This window comes from Cyprinodon tularosa, unplaced genomic scaffold (genome assembly GCF_016077235.1).
Source record: "Cyprinodon tularosa strain WSP-4 unplaced genomic scaffold, ASM1607723v1 ctg843, whole genome shotgun sequence".
Lineage (NCBI taxonomy): Eukaryota > Metazoa > Chordata > Actinopteri > Cyprinodontiformes > Cyprinodontidae > Cyprinodon > Cyprinodon tularosa.
Genome location: NW_024039611.1, coordinates 122049 through 144078, shown reverse-complemented (window position 1 = coordinate 144078; position 22030 = coordinate 122049). Strand labels below are relative to the sequence as shown.

Here is a 22030-nt window from a genome sequence, read left to right as displayed (position 1 = left end):
AAGGACCTGGATGAGCAACCCGATTTGACCCCCTGCTTCAGAAGTGACGTAGGGAGCGGGGTCCTGCTCTACGGCTTTGGAGGTCTACAGAACGACGTTGGAACCCCTTCGCTCCTACGATCTGGAACACACGCACCTGGGTTCAGCTCACTCTCCAAGGAGAAGGATCATCGCTTCACCTGTGTTTCTACTGCGGTTGAGGGGGACATTGTTCAACCCGCTGCACGGTAAAAAGAGCAGGCTCAGTGGGAGGGGGGAGTATACTGCTGAGCTGAACCAGACTATCTGCCTCCCCAGAATTTCTGCTCCCTGTGATTCTGTCTGTTGTCTCACATAGCCATAGTTTTTCAGCCTTTTGGGATTCAGGTGCAGATACCAGTGGCGGCTGGCCAGTAGGGGGCGCTTGGGCGCCGCCCCCTTTAAATTGTTTAGATAATAAATGATTTCTGAACTGCAAAATACTTAGAAATATATTTATTCCTACTGTGTGTCGAATAGAAATGTTAAATGTATTAAAATAGTAAATACATAATTCTATTTAATTGCTCACATTGTACACACTTCCTATCCTGCAGGGCGCCGTTCTAATGAGAGTGTATGTAGGCGCATCAACTTGTGGCAAGCAGGTGATCTGAGGCTGACTTTTAATTGGTTATTTAAGGTTTTCCGCAGGGCGCAGCGCTCTGCGTCCCGGACACACCCATTCTGTTGTGTCATTACTGGTAGAGTGTCAGTACTGGCTAATTTTTTTTTAAAACATTGTGGGATTGGACAATCCCCGATTTGACTCATTAGTGCAGCAGCAGCTGCAGTTCGTTAGGTCGATTCACGTTTACGTTTGCAAAGTGGAGTAGTTTCAAAATGAGAGAAAATTCTGTTTTGTCTTTACAAAAAAATGCTTTTACAAAGCGTTCACTTGAAGAAAAAAACAGGATAAAGGAGCTTGGACCGGATCGTCCCAATTTACAAATTCAGCAGCAGGCAAGTGATCAGATGGAACTTTCAGATGGAACTTTCACAGCCGTGCCATCAATACTGTGTTTGAGCACAGAGAGGACCTCATCCGCTGTTTTGAAAGCATACAAGACTCGGGTGACTTTGACCCCATTACCGTCAGAGAGGCTGGAGCATTTGCCATGCTACTGGAGGATCAGGATTTTAAGTTCTTTCTGCAACTTTTCCACCATATCATGCCTCATGTGGACCTTCTCTATGCCAAACTCCAGAAGAAGGTCATAGATTCAGTCTGTATCCAGGAAAGCATCCAACAGTTCCAGCAGGACATTCAAAAGATCAGGTAATTGTTTAAATAGCAGATTTTTTTCTTCTTCGTTATTATAATATTGTAAGTATTTCTCTTTGGCAGAAATTCTCTCCACTCCATGGTTGGACAAAGCAGTGTTGGTAGTAGTCAGCCAGTGAAGAAGCGTCGGACACTCAGTGTAGAAGACCATGAAAGGATCGCTGCAGAGGTGAGTTGTTGTGGAAAATCACTGTTATTTTGGGGGGCAGGTGCTCAGGAGGGGGGGCGGGGCACTTTTTAGCGCACGTGGAACACTTAATTATAAAAAAAATACATGCATGTTGAATGAAATTTGACTTTTATTTGTAACGTTCTCTATACATGAGTTTTCAATGGAAAAAAGTCACATCACCAACAGAACAGACTAAAGCGTATTTCTTTCATCTGGCTCATCTCCCTGTTCTCCCTCACCCATCTGCTCTCCCTCACCCATCTGCTCTCCCTCACCCATCTGCTCTCCCTCACCCATCTGCTCTCCCTCACCCATCTGCTCTCCCTCACCCATCTGCTCTCCCTCACCCATCTGCTCTCCCTCACCCATCTGCTCTCCCTCACCCATCTGCTCTCCCTCACCCATCTGCTCTCCCTCACCCATCTGCTCTCCCTCATCCATCTGCTCTCCCTCACCCATCTGCTCTCCCTCACCCATCTGCTCTCCCTCACCCATCTGCTCTCCCTCACCCATCTGCTCTCCCTCACCCATCTGCTCTCCCTCACCCATCTGCTCTCCCTCATCCATCTGCTCTCCCTCACCCATCTGTTCTCCCTCACCCATCTGTTCTCCCTCATCCATCTGTTCTCCCTCATCCATCTGTTCTCCCTCATCCATCTGCTCTCCCTCATCCATCTGCTCTCCCTCATCCATCTGTTCTCCCTCATCCATCTGTTCTCCCTCACCCATCTGCTCTCCCTCACCCATCTGCTCTCCCTCACCCATCTGCTCTCCCTCACCCATCTGCTCTCCCTCACCCATCTGCTCTCCCTCACCCATCTGCTCTCCCTCATCCATCTGCTCTCCCTCACCCATCTGCTCTCCCTCACCCATCTGCTCTCCCTCATCCTGGTCTTTTTCTGTCTCTGTGTCTTCCCTGAACTCTTCCTCATCTCCTGTCCTGGTAGATGTTGATGGTATAGAGCTTCCCTGCTGTGACTGGCTACAATATAATAATGATAATAATAATAATAATAATAATAATAATAATAATAATAGCTTTAACAAATATGCCACATTAGTTTAAATAATGGGCTATTAGGGCAACATGACTGGAAGTCTTGTCACGTGGATATGACTTATGGTAGCCTACAAAATAATAGCTATTTTAATACCTGCTGCACAAACCACTTAAAAATAAAATGTGAACAGCTTTTAAGATTTTTCAATACGATTAACCCTCCTTTCTTGGCATTGTGCTGCAATTATTAAATCAATATACAATTAAGACAATAAAGAGACCAAAATGTGTTAATTTATGTTGCCTAACAAAACCTATATGTGGGGAGTAACGTGACGTGACGCTCGGCCAAGGAGGGAGAGCGTCAGGTGTAGAGAGAGAGTGGAGATGCGGAGCAGAAGAAGGAAGGAGGGGGAATTCCGACCGTGCTGCGGACGCCGACAGCCAGAGGAGTTTGGTGCAGTGAAGATATATGCCTGCAAGTAAACTTGTCTTGAGAAAAGTCTGGGTGTTGGAACCGTGCGAGTGGTGACAGCTGGCGAGCCGCAGCGAGAAGACGGCGCTGGGGTCCATGAACGTTGGTTCGCTCCGATCCGAACAGGTCGAACATTCCTTTCTCTACCTGTGAGTATACCCTGCCACCTGACTTCACCGAAGACAGCATTGCTTTAAGGAGCCTTTTGCACTTTGGGGACAGAACTTTTGTGCAGCTGCGGGGCGGGGTCTCACCGAGCGGATAACCGGTGTTCGATTCCAAGGAACTGTGCTTACAGTTGTGTTGGTGGACATTCGGGACGCCGTGACGTTATTGCCTATATTGTTTTGCTGTATGTTTGTGATGTATTTGTATGCCTAGACTGGCGGTAACACTGATGATGTTTACTTTATGTGGGTAAATTGGGGTTGTCTCACCACGGTTTGCATTTTCAAATGAGGTTACTGTTAAATGATCCAGCATTTCAGTTAGTACGGTCCCGGGACATATTTGATAGTTTTGAGGTTTTTTTTTTTAAATTTCGATTCAAAATAAGAGTTTGGGGTTCAAAAGGAACTGATTGCATTTAAGTGCCTCTGAAGGCTATTTGGTGACATAATTTTCTGTTGATTAATCCAGGCCAACTTTTATTTTATGGTCCGATTGTTTCGTTAAAAAAAAGCAATTTACTATTCCATTTCCATTTACTAGTTTCTGAGCTTGAAGCTCTAATAAAATATAATTGTTTATCCAAACTGGTGGTTTATTCTAAGTTGTGGGGGGGAAAGACATCAACATATCACACTCTCACAGGCGCATACTTCAAATAACTTCTACGCTTCTTAACCTACTACTAGTAGTATTAAGTGATACAGGATAGAAATTCTCATGTAAGTTCAGGCGCTTACATATACAACAGAAAACGTTTCTGACTTTAATCTCAGAATTCTGACTTTTTTATTGTCAGAATTCAGTCAAAAAAAAAAAAAAACGAGTTTCAAAAGGGCATTTTCTTTGATAAAGGGCAAACTTCTTAGTGCTTTAGCACCACCTAGTGTCTATGTATGCACGCCCCTGGTTATTTAATATATTAGGAAGATGTGCGTTGTAGTTAGAAATACCTTTAGTTGTGTCTATGCTTTGTAGGTATGTTGATGTAATGTTTGTCAGCAAGATATTTTATTATTTAAGTTGTACTGAAGTTTATGGGTAATGGGGAATAAAACATTTGGTTACTGAATTTTGTATAATCTTGTCCCACAAAAATGCTGTAACACATTTCATAACACAGCCTTAAAAAATGGCAGCAAACATGATTAAAATCAGTAAGTTTATAAATAAAATGTGTTCCTTCTTTCTATGACTTAATAGAAAGGACAAAATAACATTTCATATTTAGAATGAAAAATGTGATAATAAAATCATAATCTTCATGTTTGTCCTTCTCTCTTAAGGTCTGTGATATCATACTGGGACACACCAGGGAGCGCTTTTCTTTCACAAACCACCTTGTTAGTGCCACACTCCTGCAGGGGGACAGATTTTAACAATACAACACAGCATTTCCTGAAGATGCACTGAGCAACACCTTAAAAGCCTATCCAGTGCTCAATCGAGGTAAGCTGAAGACAGAGCTTACTCTCATCTACAGCAAGGAAGAGTTCAAAGCCTGTTGTGGTGCTGTGGGCCTATTGCAGCTGTTTATGGAAAACAATCTAGAAGAAGTCTTTTCAGAAACTGTCACGCTCTTGAAGATCCTCATCACCACACCCATGACCACAGCAGAAGCTGAAAGGTGCTTTTCAACTCTGAAAAGAATCAAGACTTTTCTGAGAAACTCAATGACTCAGGACAGGCTGAATGCATTGGCCATGTTGTCCATGGAGAAAAGACTAGTCACAGAGATGACTGACTTTAACAAGAATGTAATTGAGAAATTTGCAGGGCAGAAGGAAAGGAGGGCAAAATTCATGTTCAAATAGTGCTATTTTTTAAGATTTGTTTTGTTTGTTTTTCAGTTGTTTGTTTTGTGTGCGCCCCCCTTAGTTTTTTTAGCACCAGCCACCACTGGCAGATACCGAGTTCATGGATGGGGACCTGGCCAGACATCTAGGCACCAAGCTACTTCCCACACCAGACTCCACACCAGGTACTAGCCTCAGATGGACATCAGCTAAACCAGTCATCCTTATGACAGAACCTGTTGAGCTGGTGGTGGGGGGTAACAATGTTGAACAGTTATTTTGTCTTATCATAGATTCATCTAAGATTACTGTCATATTAGGTTCTACCTGGCTAACTAAGTACAACCCACATACTGACTGGCAAAGGGTGGAACTTTTAGGTTGATCCATTGCTTGTTCATTTTTCTTTTTATGATTGGCTAAGTCCGAGATGCTGATTAATTCTGTTGATCCAAAGTTTTATCCAGATTTTTTTTAAGGTCCCTCAGGAGTACCATGACCACTGTGAGGTGTTCAATAAGGGCAAGGCCACAGCCCTAACTCCTCATAGATCTTTTGACTGCGATATTGATCTACTGCCCAGTACCACACCCCCTAGGGGTGGGTTATACTCCTTGTTGGCCCCTGAATCCCACACTATGGAGAAATACATCTCCAAGTAACTTAGGGCTGGTATTAGCTTAGATTAGATGAGCTTTATTGATCTCACAGCGGAGAAATTCACTGGTCACATATTGGCATAGTAATTAAAGAAGGTGCAAACAAGGAGGAAAAAGGTGCATTAAGAATAAACAATATATATCCAGTATATCATGATAAATAAGGATTAAGTTGCAAGTGTACATGTATCACACACAATGAAAAACAAAATAGAAATAAGAAATAAAAAAATAAAAATACAAGGGAGTAGCACAGAGGCTTAAGGTGACATATGTACAATCCGGATGGCTTATATACAGGTGGATTGACTTTTACATTGAAGTGTAGTAGGTGAGGAGCAACGATGAGGTAGTGGTATGACTATTCTATTCACATATATTGCACATTCAGCATATTGCACAGAATATTGCGCAGTCAATACTTAAAAAAAACTATAATATAGCTGCACAGTGGTTTTTACAGGAGTTATTGTGTTTATAGTGCATTATTATAGAGTCTGTTGGCAGCAGGAATGAATGACCTGCGGTAGCGACCCTTTCTTACAGACAGGGTGTCTAAGTCTTTGACTAAAGGAGCTGCTCAGCTGAGGCGGGCTGAGGCCACCACAGAGTCATAAAAGGTTTTAAGGAGGGGCCTGCTCACTCCACAGGCCCTCAGCCTCCTCAGGAGGTGGAGGCGGCTTGGCCCTTTTTATACAGAGCGTCAGTGTTGTGAGTCCAGTCCAGTTTATAATTGACGTGAACACCCAGGTATTTGAAACTCTCCACAGTTTCTATGTCCTGTCCCTGGATGTTCACGGGGGGGTGGGGTGGTGGTCTTCTCCTGAAGTCGATCACCATCTCCTTGGTCTTACTGGTGTTTAGAGACATATGGTTTCTCTCACAAAGTCCATGATGACTGACCGGTATTCCAGCTCGTTCCCTTCAGACACACAGCCCACAATGGCCAAGTCATCAGAGAACTTCTAGAGGTGGCAGCTCTCCGTGTTGTAGGTGAAATCCGAGGTGTAGAGGGTGAAAAGAAAAGGAGACAGGACGGTGCCCTGGGGGGGCCCCGGTGCTGCAGAGTGCCACCTCTGACTGGCAGCAGTGCAGCCGCACGTACTGAGGACGGTCAGTGAGGGGGTTGGTGGTCCAGTCAGCTAGGTGCTTGTGCACCCCAGCGTCATCCAGCTTCCCCCTCAGCAGCACCGGTCTGATGGAGTTGAAAGCGCTGGAGAAGTCAAAGAACATGACTCTCACAGCGCTCCCAGTGGTCTCCAGGTGGGTGAGCGCCCGCTGCAGCTGGCAGATGATGGCGTCATCTACTCCGATGTTGGGCTGGTCCTGAGGCTTTCCTCTGTTTCAGCCTCATCAGCTGCCCTCTCACCTGCATTGGTGTTACTGTGAGAAGGTCATGTAGTCAGTGATGCATTCAGTCAGGCTGTTGATGTCCTCATCATGAGAGCTTTGGAACATGCTCCAGTCTGTGGTGCTGAAACAATCCCTCAGCTCCTCAGTGGCGTCATCCGACCAAACTTTCACTGACTTCTTCTGTGCTATTGTCCTTCTCACCAGTGGAATGTAATGGGGGGGCAGGTAGACAAGGTTGTGATCTGAACGTCCCAGTGGGGGGAGGGGGACAGACATGTATGCATCCTTAACGTTTGCATAAAAAAGGTCCAGCGTTTTATTGTTCCTGGTTGCGCATGTCATGTATTGTGTGAGCGTGGGGAGAGTGGCGCGGAGGGGGGCATGGTTGAAATCTCCTGTGATGAGCAGGAGAGCGCGGGGTGTTCTGTCTGTAGTTTGTTTACCACGCTGTGGATCCGCTCACAAGCAGCGGCGGCATCAGCAGAGGGAGGGATGTAAACGCACAGCACGATCACATGACCAAACTCACGCGGCAGATAATATGGTCTTAGACTCACTGCGAGTAATTCCATATCTGAGCTGCATATCTGCTGCTTCACGTGAACATGGGCCACGCTGCACCGTCTCTCATTCACAAACACCGCCAGCCCCCCTCCTCTCTTTTTTCTGCTCTTCGCCAAAGTTCTGTCTACGCGGATAACTTTAAAGCCATCCAGGGAAACCACTGAGTCCGGGACAGACCCATCTAGCCACGTCTCCGTGAAGCACATTAAACTAGCGTCTCTGCATTAATTATAATAAAGCAATTTATATGCATGAAACAAGTGGAACACTATGGTGATAGCCGTACTGCTCCACTTGTGAAAGTAAAATCTGTTGGGCTCTTTTTGACATCAAGACAATTATTCTTATTGCCACATTGCCAGACAGGACACTGTTAAAAAAAAAAAAAAAAAACTAGCGTCTCTGTACCTCCTCTGGAAACGCGCTAGCGCTGCGAGCTCCTCGGTCTTGTTGTGGAGAGATCTTATGTTTCCCATGACAACCGATGGTAGATAACTCTTCCTCCACTTCATCCTTCCACCTCTACAGCCTCTCCGTCTCCTCCGTATTTCTGCAGGGATGTCTGGTTTCTCCGTGTGGTGGGGAGAAGGGAAGCGGTGTGTAGGGTCCCGTAGTCCAGGGAGCTGGTCCCGCGTGTAAACAATGGGCCGTTTGGAGTCGCAGACCAAGGCGTCTCTCCTTGCAGCATCAAAAAGTGCCGAAAGTAGCAGAAAGCTAAGCACAAGAGTCCCGAAAGTTGGTTTCCTTGGTGTGCATAGCTTCGGACTACCAGCTACGGTGTTCAATATTATAAAAACACACCAAATAACACTATAAAAATAGAAAGAAGGAAAAGAAAAGTAAGAGCCGATGTGACTGGCTGCTGCCTGCGTAGCGCCATCTTGAATCTGCTTCCTCTGGTGAGCTCCAGAGGAAATTATCCATCCCTCCTCCTCCCCTGCTGGATCAGGCTTCTTTTTTGTGGGCAAGACGGATGGATCACTCAGGCCTTGCGTTGATTCCAGGGGCCTCAATGATATTACAGTTAAGAATCGGTACCCTATTCCCCTGATTATCATCGCATTTGATCAGACTCAGGGAGCCAAGGATTTTACCAATCTGGATCTCCACAATGCATATCACCTAGTGCGCCTCTGGGAGGGTGATAAGTGGAAGATACTGGTGAACATTCTGAGCCATCCAGGTCTAATTTTTGGATTTAATTCCAAAAAACTTGGACTTTGTTTCTAAGTTTGAAGACGTTTCACTTTCCATCCAGCCTTTTGAAAATGTTTTCTGGATGGTAAGCAAAATGCCAAGGCAGAGAAGGGTCACTTCAACATTGTCCCTATTCTGGGTTTTGTTGTGTCTCCCGACTGATCTCCATTGACCCCTTGAAGATGCACACTTTCACCAACTGGCCGGGTCCTAAGGATAGGAAGCATCTCGAGAGGTTCTTGGGATATGCCATCTTTAACCGGTTCATTAGGAACTACAGTCAGTTGGCAGCACCCCTGCACACCCTCACAACATCATAGGTCAAGTTTTTCTGGTCCAATCTGGGGGATCGAGCATTTCACAGGCTCAAGGCTGCTTTTAACTTGACTCCAGTTCTGGTGTCCCCTGACCCCAAGAGGCAGCTTATTGTCAAGGTGGATGCTTCCAATACCGGGGTCGGGGCGGTGCTTAGTCATGAGGCTAAGGATAGGAGGATTCAACCTTGTATCTTCTTCTCCAAGAAGCTGTTAGCAGCTGAGCAGAACTATGATGTAGGGGATACAGAGTTGCTGGCAGTCCAACTGGCTTTGGAGGAGTGGAGACACTGGCTGGAGGGCTCCAGTTTTTCTGTTTCTGTTCTGGACAGAACATAAGAATCTGGAGTACCTCAAGTCATCCAAGAGACTTAATCTTTAACGTTGAGAAGGAGGTTAGACGGGCCCTTCTCAACCAACCTTGTCTCAGTTATTGTCCGTTTGATCATTGTGCTTGTTCCTAATGCTCTGAGAGGGAAGGTCCTTGAGTTCTGCCATTTTTCTCATCTGTTCTGTCTTCCTCGTGCTAATAAGACTATTCACATTGTCCATTCTCAGTTTTGGTGGCCTTCTCTCTCTGAAGAAATGCGGGAGTTCATGGCAGCCTGCCCTCTGTGTAACCAGTCCAAGTCATCCAAAAGATCTCCTTCTGGTTTTCTTCTGCCTTTGTCTATTCCGTAACAGCCTTGGTCCCACGTTGATATGGACTTTATAACCGCGTTTGCTCTCTCTGATGGTAACACTGTCATTTTCACTGTCATTGACAGGTTCTCAAAGAGGGTGCATTTAGTCCCTCTGACCAAACTCCCCATCTGCTAAGGAAATGGGGGAGGTCCTCATCCGTGTGTTTTTTCGGCTCCTTGGTCTCCCCTCTGACGTTGTCTCTCACAGGAGAGGGAGGGAGTTTTGCTCTCTGTTAGTCTGTCTGTCCCCATTAGTCTCTCAGCTGGTTTTTACCCTCAAACAGATGGTCAGAGGAGTCCAGGGATCCCTCTGCCCACCTTTCTGCTCTTAGGTGCCAGTGGGCTTGGAGAAGAGCAACCTCTAAAGCCCTGGTTGGTCAAGCTAAGGCTGCAAGCAACTGTAGGGTTCAGGCGCCCACTTACAGGGTGGGTGAAAGAGTTTGGCTTTCCACCAAAGATCTACCCTAAAGGTCGACAGCAAGATGCAGGCTCCCTGCTTTATTGGGTTAGGGTTCTGTCATCCAGACAGTGTCTTGCCCACGACCAAAATCGACAAAAATTTTAAAGAATCTGCTTCACTTTCTCTCTCTTCTGTGTCGCCGAGCAGAGTTTCAGTCTGGCTTTAGAGCTCATCATAGCACTGAAACAGCTCTGGTGAAAGTCACTAATGATATTCTCATGGCCTCAGATAATGGACTTGTATCTGTGCTCGTCCTGTTGGATCTCAGGGCTGCATTTGACATTTGATCATAATATTCTTTTAGAAAGACTTGAATATTTTTGTTGGAATTAAAGGAACAGCAATAGACTGAAATCGATCAGATAGATAAGATTTAAACCAGTTTTTTCACGTTAATGACAAATTTTCCTCTTGCTCAAAGGTTACCTGTGGAGTAACACAGGGATCAGTGCTAGGACCAATTCTCTTTACTATATATGCTCCCAATCGGTAGAGTTATTAGACAGCATGGGATTCATTTTCACTGTTATGCTGATGATACCCAGCTATCATCAGCAAATCATGGTGTTTTTTTTTAATCTTGGTGTTGTTTTAGATCAGGACCTGTCATTTAAATCTCATATCAAAGAGGTTTCTAGAATTTCCTTCTTTCATCTGCGGAATATTGCTTAAATGATAAATATCCTGTCCAGGGGTGATGCTGAGAAACTAGTCCATGCATTTGTTACTTCAAGGCTGGACTATTGCAATTCTTTACTATCAGGAAGTCCACAAACTGTAGTTAAAAGCCTTCAGCTGATCCAAAATGCTGCAGCCAGAGTTCTGATGAAAATGAAAAAGAGAGATCATATCTCGCCTATCCTGGCTTCTCTTCATTGGCTTCCTGTTAAATCCAGAATAGAATTTAAAATCCTCCTTCTTGTTAGGGTTCCAGTTTGTGTGGGTTGTTTTTCTGTGTTTTAACTCTCCCCACCACCAGGCGGTGCCTGCCCTGTTCTTGTGGGCCTCTCTGCACACCTGCGGCTCGTTGAGTCATTACCAGAGGAGTAGTTGAGCTGCGGACCGTCACCACCTCGACGCCAGAGTGTTTGCCAGTATTGGGTACTCTAGCCTTACTGAGATTAGCTGAGTTTAACCTTTGCCTTGTCTCTCTGAGTCTAAGCCTGCCTTTGTCTATGTTCTCCAGTAGGATGCCCTCCTGATCCACTGGATTAGCCTGGTCCTTCTAGCCCCCTTGGAAGGAATAATTTGAGTCACACTGAGCAAGGGGAAACCGTCACCAGATTTGTTCAAGCCCACTTCAGGAAAACCCGGTGACAGTCCATTCCACTCCTCCCCTGGACCAAGTGCAAGTCTGCCTGTCTGCCCTCCAACAAGCTCATTCATCTCTGGATTAAACCCCCCGTGGACTGGACCTAAGGGAAACCAAGAATCTCCCTAACCCGAGTCTTCTCCAGCTATTCACCATTCTCAGTCATTTTCCCTACGGAGCTTGAACTGATCTTTGTGATCTCCCCTAACAGTTTCTGGTTCCGGTTCACCAGACCGCTGAAGTCCCACTGCGATAACCCTGCATATAATCTCTCTCTCTGTTTTTTGTCAACCTCTCAATAAACCTGTTAACTTTTCCCCTGAGTGAATTCCTGCATGTGGGTGAGATCTTTAAACCCCATCATGACACTTCTCACATATAAAGCCTTAAATGGCCAAGCTCAGAGATCTGATTGTTCCTTATGTTCCTAACAGAGCACTTCGCTCTCAATCTGCAGGTTTACTAGTGGTTCCTAGAATTTCTAAAAGTAGAATGGGAGGCAGATCTTTTAGTTCTCAGGCTCCTCTCCTGTGGAACCAACTACCAGTTTTAGTCCGTGAGGCAGACACCCTGTCTACTTTTAAGGCTAGGCTTAACACTAGATGTCCCGGAGAATTTTGGTTTTCCTGCAAGCCCCCCTCCCCTCTTCAAGTTTGTGTATTCACTCTACTTTGCTAACTGTCCTTGTTGTAATGAAAATAACCTGTGATCTGACCAGCCCTTCTACATGAGACTGGATAAAGGTAGAAACAAACTGGCATCAGAACCAGAGCATGCTCCAAACACTTTTCATTACCTGCCTCTGCAACATCAGACCTTTTTGCAGGAATAACTTGATAAGTCATATCTAAATCTTTTATTCAGGCAAACCTATTGAACAACCAGATATCAAATGGGTCCTAGTTCCTAAGCTGAGAACAGGTGATAACCATGCTTTTCCAACAAGGCAAGGCAGAGCCTATTTATATTGTTCATTCACCAACAGACTCATTTATATTGCAAAGCTCACTATGTGAAAGAACAACTTAGAGAATAATTGTATTTTGTCTGTTCTTGCCTTTTCGTGTCATTTAACATTTCAGCTTAGAGAATGACAAACAGTATGATTTTAGTATTGGAGTAACATTTATTTCACCCAAGGAAAAGCTCTACATATGAAGCTACAATTGTCCCATTTAGCAGTTTTCACAAACCCAAGGTGAGTCCTTCCTGCATTTGTGACAGGTATACTTTGTGCAGTGCACACAACAATCAGTGCTGTGGTTCCTGTTGCAGAGATTGCACACCTGGCCTGCTTAAAATAGCAATGAAAAACTCTAAAAAATATAGGGTTTAGCACATATTGTTGTAGTATGAACTAGATGAGGTTATCTATTTGTGCTACAAGTTTTGTGGCACTACAATGATCTATAGTGTAATTATTGGCTATTATATGCTTATAATAACAATGAATAAATCTCCAAAAATAGTTTGGCCTATCTTCCTAACGTGAGAAAAAAAAGAATGTTAGAACTGTAAATATACCGTCATATGTTTATATAAATATCTTTTTAATGTATTTATTACTGTTTTCAAGGCTGCACTTTAAAATATGAAATTGTCTAGAGCGATTCTTGACAAAATTTCTTTTTGTTTACACTTGTGTATAAAAAAATGACAAAATAAATCTGTCTAAGTCATAAGTAATTATTGGCTTTTATATGCTTATAACAATGAAAACTAGATAAATAGAGTTTAGCACATTTTCCCAAAGTAAGAGTTGTAGTGTGAATTAGATAAGGTTATCTGTGTTTTGAGGCACTACAATGATCTATAGTGTAATTATTGGCTATTATATGCTTATAATAACAAAGAAAGAATCTCCAAAAATACATTTTGGCCTATCTTCCCAAAGTAAGAGTTGTAGTCTGATCCAGATGAGTTTATCTGTGTATCCTACAAGTTTGGAGGCAGTACAGTGATCTATAGTGTAGTCATTGCTCATTTTATTCTTATTCTAATAACAGAATAGAGGTGCCATTTGTCATTTAAGCTTTGGAAATTCCTCAGAAAAGTATTATTTTCGAATCCAATAAATGTGATAATAATCCACCTCTCTTTTGAATATTTCTCTCTGATTATTTTTGCAACTTGCAGACGGAGTATTTTTGGAGCAGTGAGCTCCCCATAGAGTCCATTGTAATTCTCCCAGCCTCATAGGAGACTCGTTTTGAGGAAACTACAGTTGTAGCTCACTGTCTGCCTTGCTGTGGTTGCAGAGAGGTGTCTGTTTTTGTCACGACTCCAGTCTGTGTGTTTGTGTTCTGTGTTAGTCTCCCTTCCTCCACCAGGAGGCGCCTGGTTCTGGTCCTCCTCCTCACACACCTGCTGATGGTTTCCTCGTTAACGGAGTGTTCTTAAGCTGCTGACTGCCACTACCTCGATGCCAGAGTGTTTGCCAGTTTTGGGTACTCTAGCCAAGCAGAGTTTTGCTGAGTCAAACTGAGTTCTTGTCAACCTGAGTTTTAACATTCTTTGTTTTTTGCCCCTCGGCAGGAATTCATCCTGCAAACTGGATTTTTTCGGACCTTTTCTCCCTGGAGCTGAGCTTCCAACTGAGCTGGGGTTCAAACAGGAGGTTTGGATCCACTTTCCCCAACAGATCGTTTGAGCCTCACACTGAGAAAGGTATTCATCTCCACTATGACCCGTTCAAGTACCGCAGGAAATCTGAGTGGCAGTCAGTTTCTCCATTCACCTACAAACAAGCGCATTCTGGGTAAACCCTGTTCCGCCCTACACCGAATCAGACAAACATTGGAACTACAGCATACAGACTGGAGTCAAAGATTCAAAACTCAAAACTTCTCTGGAAACATGAGTCAGCAAACAAATCCTCTTCTCCAAGTTCACAAATCTATTTTCCCACTGAGTCTGAACTAATCGCTGTGCCTTCCCCTCAATTTTCAGTTCCGGTTGAGCAGTGTTCAGAGCAACACTTCTCTCTACATTATCTCTTAAATAAAATCTGTTAAACCTTTTCCCCTGGTCTCCCTGTTTAGTCTTCTGCATTTGGGTCTGAACTTTAGTAAAATCATGACAGTTTTGTAGAATAAATAATCTGCAGATGAGATTTTAATCCGGAAAAGCAGAATCTGTGAATATATTGCCAAGGTTACTGCAATTTCACAATGCTGTCTGCACTGCTGCAGTGGAGGAGAGAGAGAGAGGAGAGATCGCTTGAGTTATAATTCCCCCCAAATAAATAATGGTCATTATTGTATAAATATTGTTGCTTTCTACAGCGTTCCAGCTCATGCAGCTGTTTTCTTTATACAGATCAGTTATCGTCTGATCGCTGCGCTGGTGGCTGCACTGAAATCATTGTGGTGTTGGCGACACTGATGACGTAGACCTAGTTATATTTAATTACAAATATGATTTTCTTCCCCCCTGCTCTCAGGTAAAACACTCTCCAAGAGAGAGACTTGAGCTAAAACCGAAACTGAAGGGGGTGGAATGGTTCTCCAGCCACAGCGCTAATGGGGCAGATGCAGCTGAAAAGAGATTCATGAGTTGTGAAGTACTGAGGGGGGATTGAAGGCTGACGTAAATTCTCGTATCTCTGGGTTTTCTAGTGTTTTTTTGATAAAGCTTCTAGTTAGAGTGGCTCAGGTTATCCTGAGCTATCTCTATAGTTCTGCTGCTATAGGCTTAGACTGCTGGAGGACATAGGGACCCCTTTTTCCTCATTCTGCTTCATTCTATCTCTATTCTCCCACTCTGCAGAATCTGTTAGTTCAATCTCTAACGTTCTGCTCTCTCTGCTTTTTCTCATAGTAGCTTCATCTGGTCTGTTCCTGTTTGGCTGTGACTCCATCCTGGAGAGAAATATCAGCTGTGCTGCTGCCATCAACACCTTTGTTTCTAGATGCTGGAGCTTGGCCTGTTTTCCAGTGTAGTCCTGTTTCTCTGACTGTGACTAACTGGATGTGCTCTCTTCATCCTCTGACATGGGAGCTGGCTCGGAGCTCGTCTGCCTGGCTGTGTGTTTCCTGGACGGGGCCGCCTGTGGAGCTGGTTGACAGTTGCCTTTTGTATCTATGCTTCTTTTTCTATGTCTGCTTCTGTCTCCTTGAACCCCAGTGGGCCTCAGCAGATGGCCGCTCACACTGAGCCTGGTTCTGCTGGAGGTTTCTTCCTGTTCAAAGGGAGTTTTTCCTCTCCACTGTCGCTACAAGCATGCTTAGTGTGAGGGATTGTCAATGAGTCGATGCAATCAGCTGGTTTTCCTTAGATAGAAAACTTTGAATCAATCTGACTGGATGATCTGGTGAACTGGAAAGCGCCTTGAGATGACATGGTTTGAATTTGCGCTATAGAAATAAACTGAATTTAATTGAATTGAAAATAGGTTTCCATTCTAACCACAGGAAAATAAAACATCTGGAACAGGAAAATAATTCATTTACAAAAAAAGTCTGGTAAATTGTATTTTGACATTTGGACAGCAGCTGTTTGTAAAGAAAATATATTAAAGTAAAATGATGAAATAGGTACTAAAATATCAGTTAATGATTTGGTTTGAATAAACAGAGAAAACTCACCTCAGTTTCTTCACTTTGCAGATTGAACTCTCCAATATCTCACACAGATGCTTCATTCCAGAGTCTTTAAAGAGGTTATCTCCACATATCTTCTCTATTTCAACTTCAGTCAGGTGATGGTTGGACTTCAGAGCTAAGGCCACAGCTTCACATTCAGCCTTAGTGAGTTCACAGCCACCAAGTCTGTGATTAGAGTAAAAAAATCCGTTCTAATGACCTGTTGTCAGATATTCAACAAGTCAGATAACACTAATGATCATCACTTTACTGAAGCCTGGCTTGGTTTATGCTTGGCCAAATTACGTCATTTTGGGCTTCCACAGCTCTCCGGATAGCGTCCGTGGGGACAGAATTCCCGCAATGCAAATGTGGGAAACGTTGTAACTACACGGACAGATCGGTGTGAAAAACATTGCTACCAAGCAGCATCTCCTGCTGGCAGGGCCGATGGAAGTCATTTTGAACAGGGGGGTGCTACGAAAATTATTATTATACCTAAAACAATATGTTTACATCACACGTGACTATTAGCACCAAAATCCTTTTATGCAAACCAAAAGGAAATAATTATATTATTAAACTTTTTAAACGTTACTGAACAGTGTCCATTATACAAAGAACGCAAGATCTAAATAGATCAAAAATCAAAATAACACTCTAAAATACTATGGTTACGTTAAACTGCACAAATGGATATGAAAGTGCTCGGCAGGACCATGCCCTTACTTTGAGCTACAGGAAAAGGCTTTGATAAAGTTGTAAACAGCTGTGTTTTCAACTTCCTTCTCGTGTGTAGTGTTGACAGCTTGCTGTTTGAGCTGAACACGCCCCCTTGCACCGTATGCAATCCATTCATCCTCACCTTAACTCTACTCATCTTTCCTCCTCACACATCTTCATAATAGCGGTTTAGATGTTCTTCATCCTTCCACTCCCCTTTTCAGCAGAAGCTGTAGGGCTGAAAGGGGAGGGATGAAGGAGTGGAGGGGGTGGATGCAGGGAATACCTGCATCCTTCCAGGGAATACCGAACCTGGAACTGATTTTTGATACTGTCCTGGATTTCCATTGGGTACCTCTTTGGACTTCTGATCTTCTGGCCCGGACTCCTGAGCACATCCTCATCGGCTTTGACTTCACCCTCTGGATTATTCTGCCTTCCTCTGGGCACAGACTGAACTCTAAGACCAGGTTAGTGACTCACATGTTCATTATCATCCTCCGCCAGACAGACATGGTCATACCTGTGTTCTGTTCCTGTAGAGGTTCCTGCCTTAGACATTATTATACCAGAGGAACTCCATCTGAAGTTAAGTTATTTTCTCTGTGATATCTCTGTATCTAAGTAACTCTAACTGACTACTTTAAAACATAGCACCTTCTGCTGCACTTTTCTACTGAGCACTTGTCAGTTTCACACGGTTTTATTTCTGATAGCAAGGAGTAGCTAGCCTAGGCTAGCGCTAGCTTAGCATTGCTATGGCTTCTCTCTCTCCCTCCCTTGACTCTTTTCCAACTCTTCCTTCTTCCTCTCCTCTCTCCTGCTCTCTGTGTCAGATGTTCAGTTATTCCTCTGCCTCCTTTAGTGATAATGGGATGTGTAATAAGTGTAGTATTTTTGTAGCTTTGGAGGCGAGGGTGTCAGAGTTAGAATCCAGGCTTCAGGCTGTTGAAGTAGGCCCCCCACGTAGCTGTCCTCCAAAAGTGCCTGAGCAGCCAGGCGATTGGGTAACTGTACGTAGAAAGCGTAGTCGTGGATCTCTGCCCACTGGTCACCACCAACCCGTTCACGTTTCTAACCGGTTTTCCCCACTCAGTGACACACCCACTGAGAAGCCCACTCTGGTGATTGGCAGCTCCATAGTCAGAAACGTGGCATTAGAGACACCAGGGACCATAGTCAAATGTTTGCCGGGGGCCAGAACGGGCGACATCAAATCCTACCTGAAACTACTGGCTAAGGATAAGGTTAAATACAGTAAGATTGTTATTCACGCTGGTGGTAATGACACCCGGTTACGCCGATCGGAGGTCACTAAAAGCCGCATGTCGTCATTCAACCGCTGGTTGTCTAGGTGGTGTCCTGAAAGCAACGTGGGCTACATTAATAATTGGCAATCCTTTTGGGGAAAGCCTGGTCTGATTGGGAGAGACGGCATCCATCCCACTTTGTATGGTGCAGCTCTTCTTTCTAGGAATCTGGCCACATTTATTAGTCCTCCAAAACCCTGACCACCCAGGGTGCAGACCAGGAAGCAGAGTTGTAGTTTAACACACATCTCTGCAGCTTCTCTACTGTTACCCACTCTTTACTCCATCCAGACAGTGTCTTGCCCACGACCAAAATCTAATAAATTAGCAAATATTCCCAAAGGAGTAAATCATGATAATCCAATTAAAATCAAAATAACTCCAATTAGGGAAAAAGTTAAAACAATTAAATGCGGTCTGTTTGACATCAGATCTCTTTCCTCTAAAAGTCTACTAGTTAATGACTTGATTTGTGATAATCACATTGACTTGTTTTGCCTTACAGAAACCTGGCTGCAGCAAGAGGATTATGTGAGCATAAATGAGGCAACTCCTTCAAGCTATTTAAATTTTCACATACCCAGAAGTTCTGGGCGAGGAGGAGGAGTAGCAACAATCTTCAAGTCTGACTTACTGATTACTCCCAAAACAGTTAATACCTACAACTCTTTTGAACATTTAACCCTTAATTTCCCTGATCCAAATTTCAAGGCAAGAAAACCTCTTCTTTTTGTAACTTTGTATCGTCCACCAGGTCCTTACTCTGAATTTTTAGATGAGTTTTCAGAGTTCCTTTCTGATTTGGTATTAAATACTGACAGGGTCATTATAGTGGGAGATTTTAACATCCATGCTGACATTGAAGGCGATAGCTTAAGAGCAGCCTTTAATGCTATCTTAGACACTATTGGCTTTGTTCAAAATGTGAATAGTCCCACGCATTCTCATCTTCATACTTTGGATCTTGTGCTGACATACGGCATAGAATGTGAAGAAATAACAGTATTTCCTCACAACCCTGTCCTCTCTGACCACTTTCTAATAACCTTCAGGATTACTTTAACAGAGTTCTCCTCCCCCAAAAGAAGGTTCAATTTTAGTAGATCTTTATCAGATAGTGCAGTTATAAATTTTAAAGAATCTGCTTCACTTTCTCTCTCCTCTGTGTCGCTGAGCAGTGCTGCAGAGTGCAAAAGCATAGCTTATTCCCCTTCACAGGTTGTAGATTTTGTTGATGGGGTTGCTAGTTCTCTGCGTACTGCCTTAGACAACGCAGCTCCTTTGAAAATGAAAACCGTTAAAAATAGAAAGCTTGCTCCTTGGTTTAATGCAGAGCTGCATACTTTAAAGCAAAATGCTAGGAAACTGGAGAGAAAATATCGCTCCACAGGCCTGCGGGAGTCCTTCCTAGTCTGGAAAAATGGTTTACTGTTGTATAAGAGGACCCTTTGTAAAGCAAGAGCAGCATACTTCTCCTCATTAATAGAGGAGAATAAGAATAATCCTAGATTTCTTTTTAGTACAGTTGCCAAACTCACCCAGAGCCATAGCTCTGTTGAACCGTCCATTCCACCTGCTCTTAGCAGCAATGATTTTATGGGATTCTTTATAAATAAGATTGATCTTATTAAAAATAAGATCATAAGCACTCCTCTATCTGCGATTGTACCTGAGGTAGTCATGGAATCTGAACCGGGTTTAGACTGCTTTGATCCGGTTGAACTCTCTGAATTAGCAAAATTATTGTCTTCATCTAAGCCTTCAACTTGGATGTTAGATCCAGTTCCAACCAGGTTATTTAAGGAGGTATTCCCTTTGATCTCCTCCTCCATTTTAGATGTGATTAATCTATCTCTGTTACAGGGATATGTACCTAAAGCTTTTAATGTTGCTGGAATTAAACCTCTGCTTAAGAAACCGTCTCTTGACCCAGATGACTTGGTCAATTATAGACCTATATCCAATCTTCCTTTCTTATCCAAAATTCTTGAGAAAGTAGTTGCCAAACAAGTGTGCGATCACTTCCACCATAATGAACTTTTTGAAGAGTTTCAGTCTGGCTTTAGAGCTCATCATAGCACTGAAACAGCTCTGGTGAAAGTCACTAATGATATTCTCATGGCCTCAGATAATGGACTTGTATCTGTGCTCGTCCTGTTGGATCTCAGTGCTGCATTTGATACAGTTGACCATAATATTCTTTTAGAAAGACTTGAATATTTTTTGGAATTAAAGGAACAGCACTAGACTGGTTTAAATCTTATCTATCTGATAGATTTCAGTTTGTTCATGTTAATGATAGATCTTCAACACGCTCAAAGGTTACCTGTGGAGTACCACAGGGATCAGTGCTAGGACCAATTCTCTTTACTTTATACATGCTCCCAATTGGTAGAGTTATTAGACAGCATGGGATTAATTTCCACTGTTATGCTGATGATACCCAGCTATATCTGTCTATAATCCAGATGAAGCTAACCCATTACATAGATTACAGGCATGTCTGAAGACATAAAAACCTGGATGACTCTTAACTTTCTGCTTCTGAATGCAGACAGAACAGAACTTATAGTCTTTGGACCAGAGTCTCTGAAAAAGAAGCTGATTAGCCAGTCACTTCATTTGGATGGGATTAAACTGATTTCAGATAATAAAGTAAAAAATCTTGGCTAGGCTTAAAACTTTCCTTTTTGATAAAGCTTATAGTTAGGGTGGCTCAGGTTATCCTGAGCTATCTCTATAGTTCTGCTGCTATAGGCGTAGACTGCTGGAGGACATAGGGACCCCTTTTTCATCATTCTGCTTCATTCTATCTCTATTCTCCCACTCTGCAGAATCTGTTAGTTCAATCTCTAACGTTCTGCTCTCTCTGCTTTTTCTCATAGTAGCTTCATCTGGTCTGTTCCTGTTTGGCTGTGACTCCATCCTGGAGAGAAATATCAGCTGTGCTGCTGCCATCAACACCTTTGTTTCTAGATGTTGGAGCTTGGCCTGTTTTCCAGTGTAGTCCTGTTTCTCTGACTGTGACTAACTGGATGTGCTCTCTTCATCCTCTGACATGGGAGCTGGCTCGGAGCTCGTCTGCCTGGCTGTGTGTTTCCTGGACGGGGCCGCCTTTTACAGCTGCTTTTTGTATCTCTGCTTCTGTCTCCTTGAACCCCAGTGGGCCTCAGCAGATGGCCGCTCACACTGAGCCTGGTTCTGCTGGAGGTTTCTTCCTGTTAAAAGGGAGTTTTTCCTCTCCACTGTCGCTACAAGCATGCTTAGTGTGAGGGATTGCTGAAGAGTCAATGAGTCGATGCAATCAGCTGGTTTTCCTCAGATAGAAAACTTTGTATCAATTTGACTGTATGATCTGGTTGAACTGTAAAGTGCCTTGAGATGACATGTGTTGTGAATTTGGCGCTATATAAATAAACTAAATTGAAATTGAATTGAATTATTGCTGTTTTCTACTGCTATGCCTTAAATAAACATTTTGTTAATCTCTGCCTTGAGTATGCTTTTTCTGAGCTTGACAGCCATGCAATGAATAAAAAACTTTGTGCCTAATTACTTAAATCTTTTTCTATGTATGCATTTTTTACGCGTGTCACATTACTGCCAAGTGATCAAGTCAATCCTAATAAGGCAGGTGCACCTTAATAATGGCTCAAAAGTTTAAAAAAGGGCTTGTGGCTGGTAATATCACATTTTTGCGAATATGCTTATCTGGGAGCTATAAATAGTGCACAGATCCATCTTGTTCATTTTGTTATCTGCAATGACTTTGCAGTCCAGCACCCACTCTCAAACTTCTCAGGATGTGCGTAGTTTTTCACCTTTTGCTAAATTCAAAAATCTCATCTCCATGGAGAAAGCAGCAATGTGGGGATTGAACTGATTGTTCCAAGTTCCTATTAAAGCTAAACAGTGATATTATAAAAACAGTCAGAGAAAAAATTTGGATTCTGGGCAA

At 43.4% G+C, this 22030-nt stretch overlaps 1 pseudogene; it reads right to left on the bottom strand.

Annotated features, from left to right (window-relative positions):
* Positions 1-22030, bottom strand: part of LOC119775006 — a 61437-nt pseudogene that overhangs the window by 14900 nt on the left and 24507 nt on the right.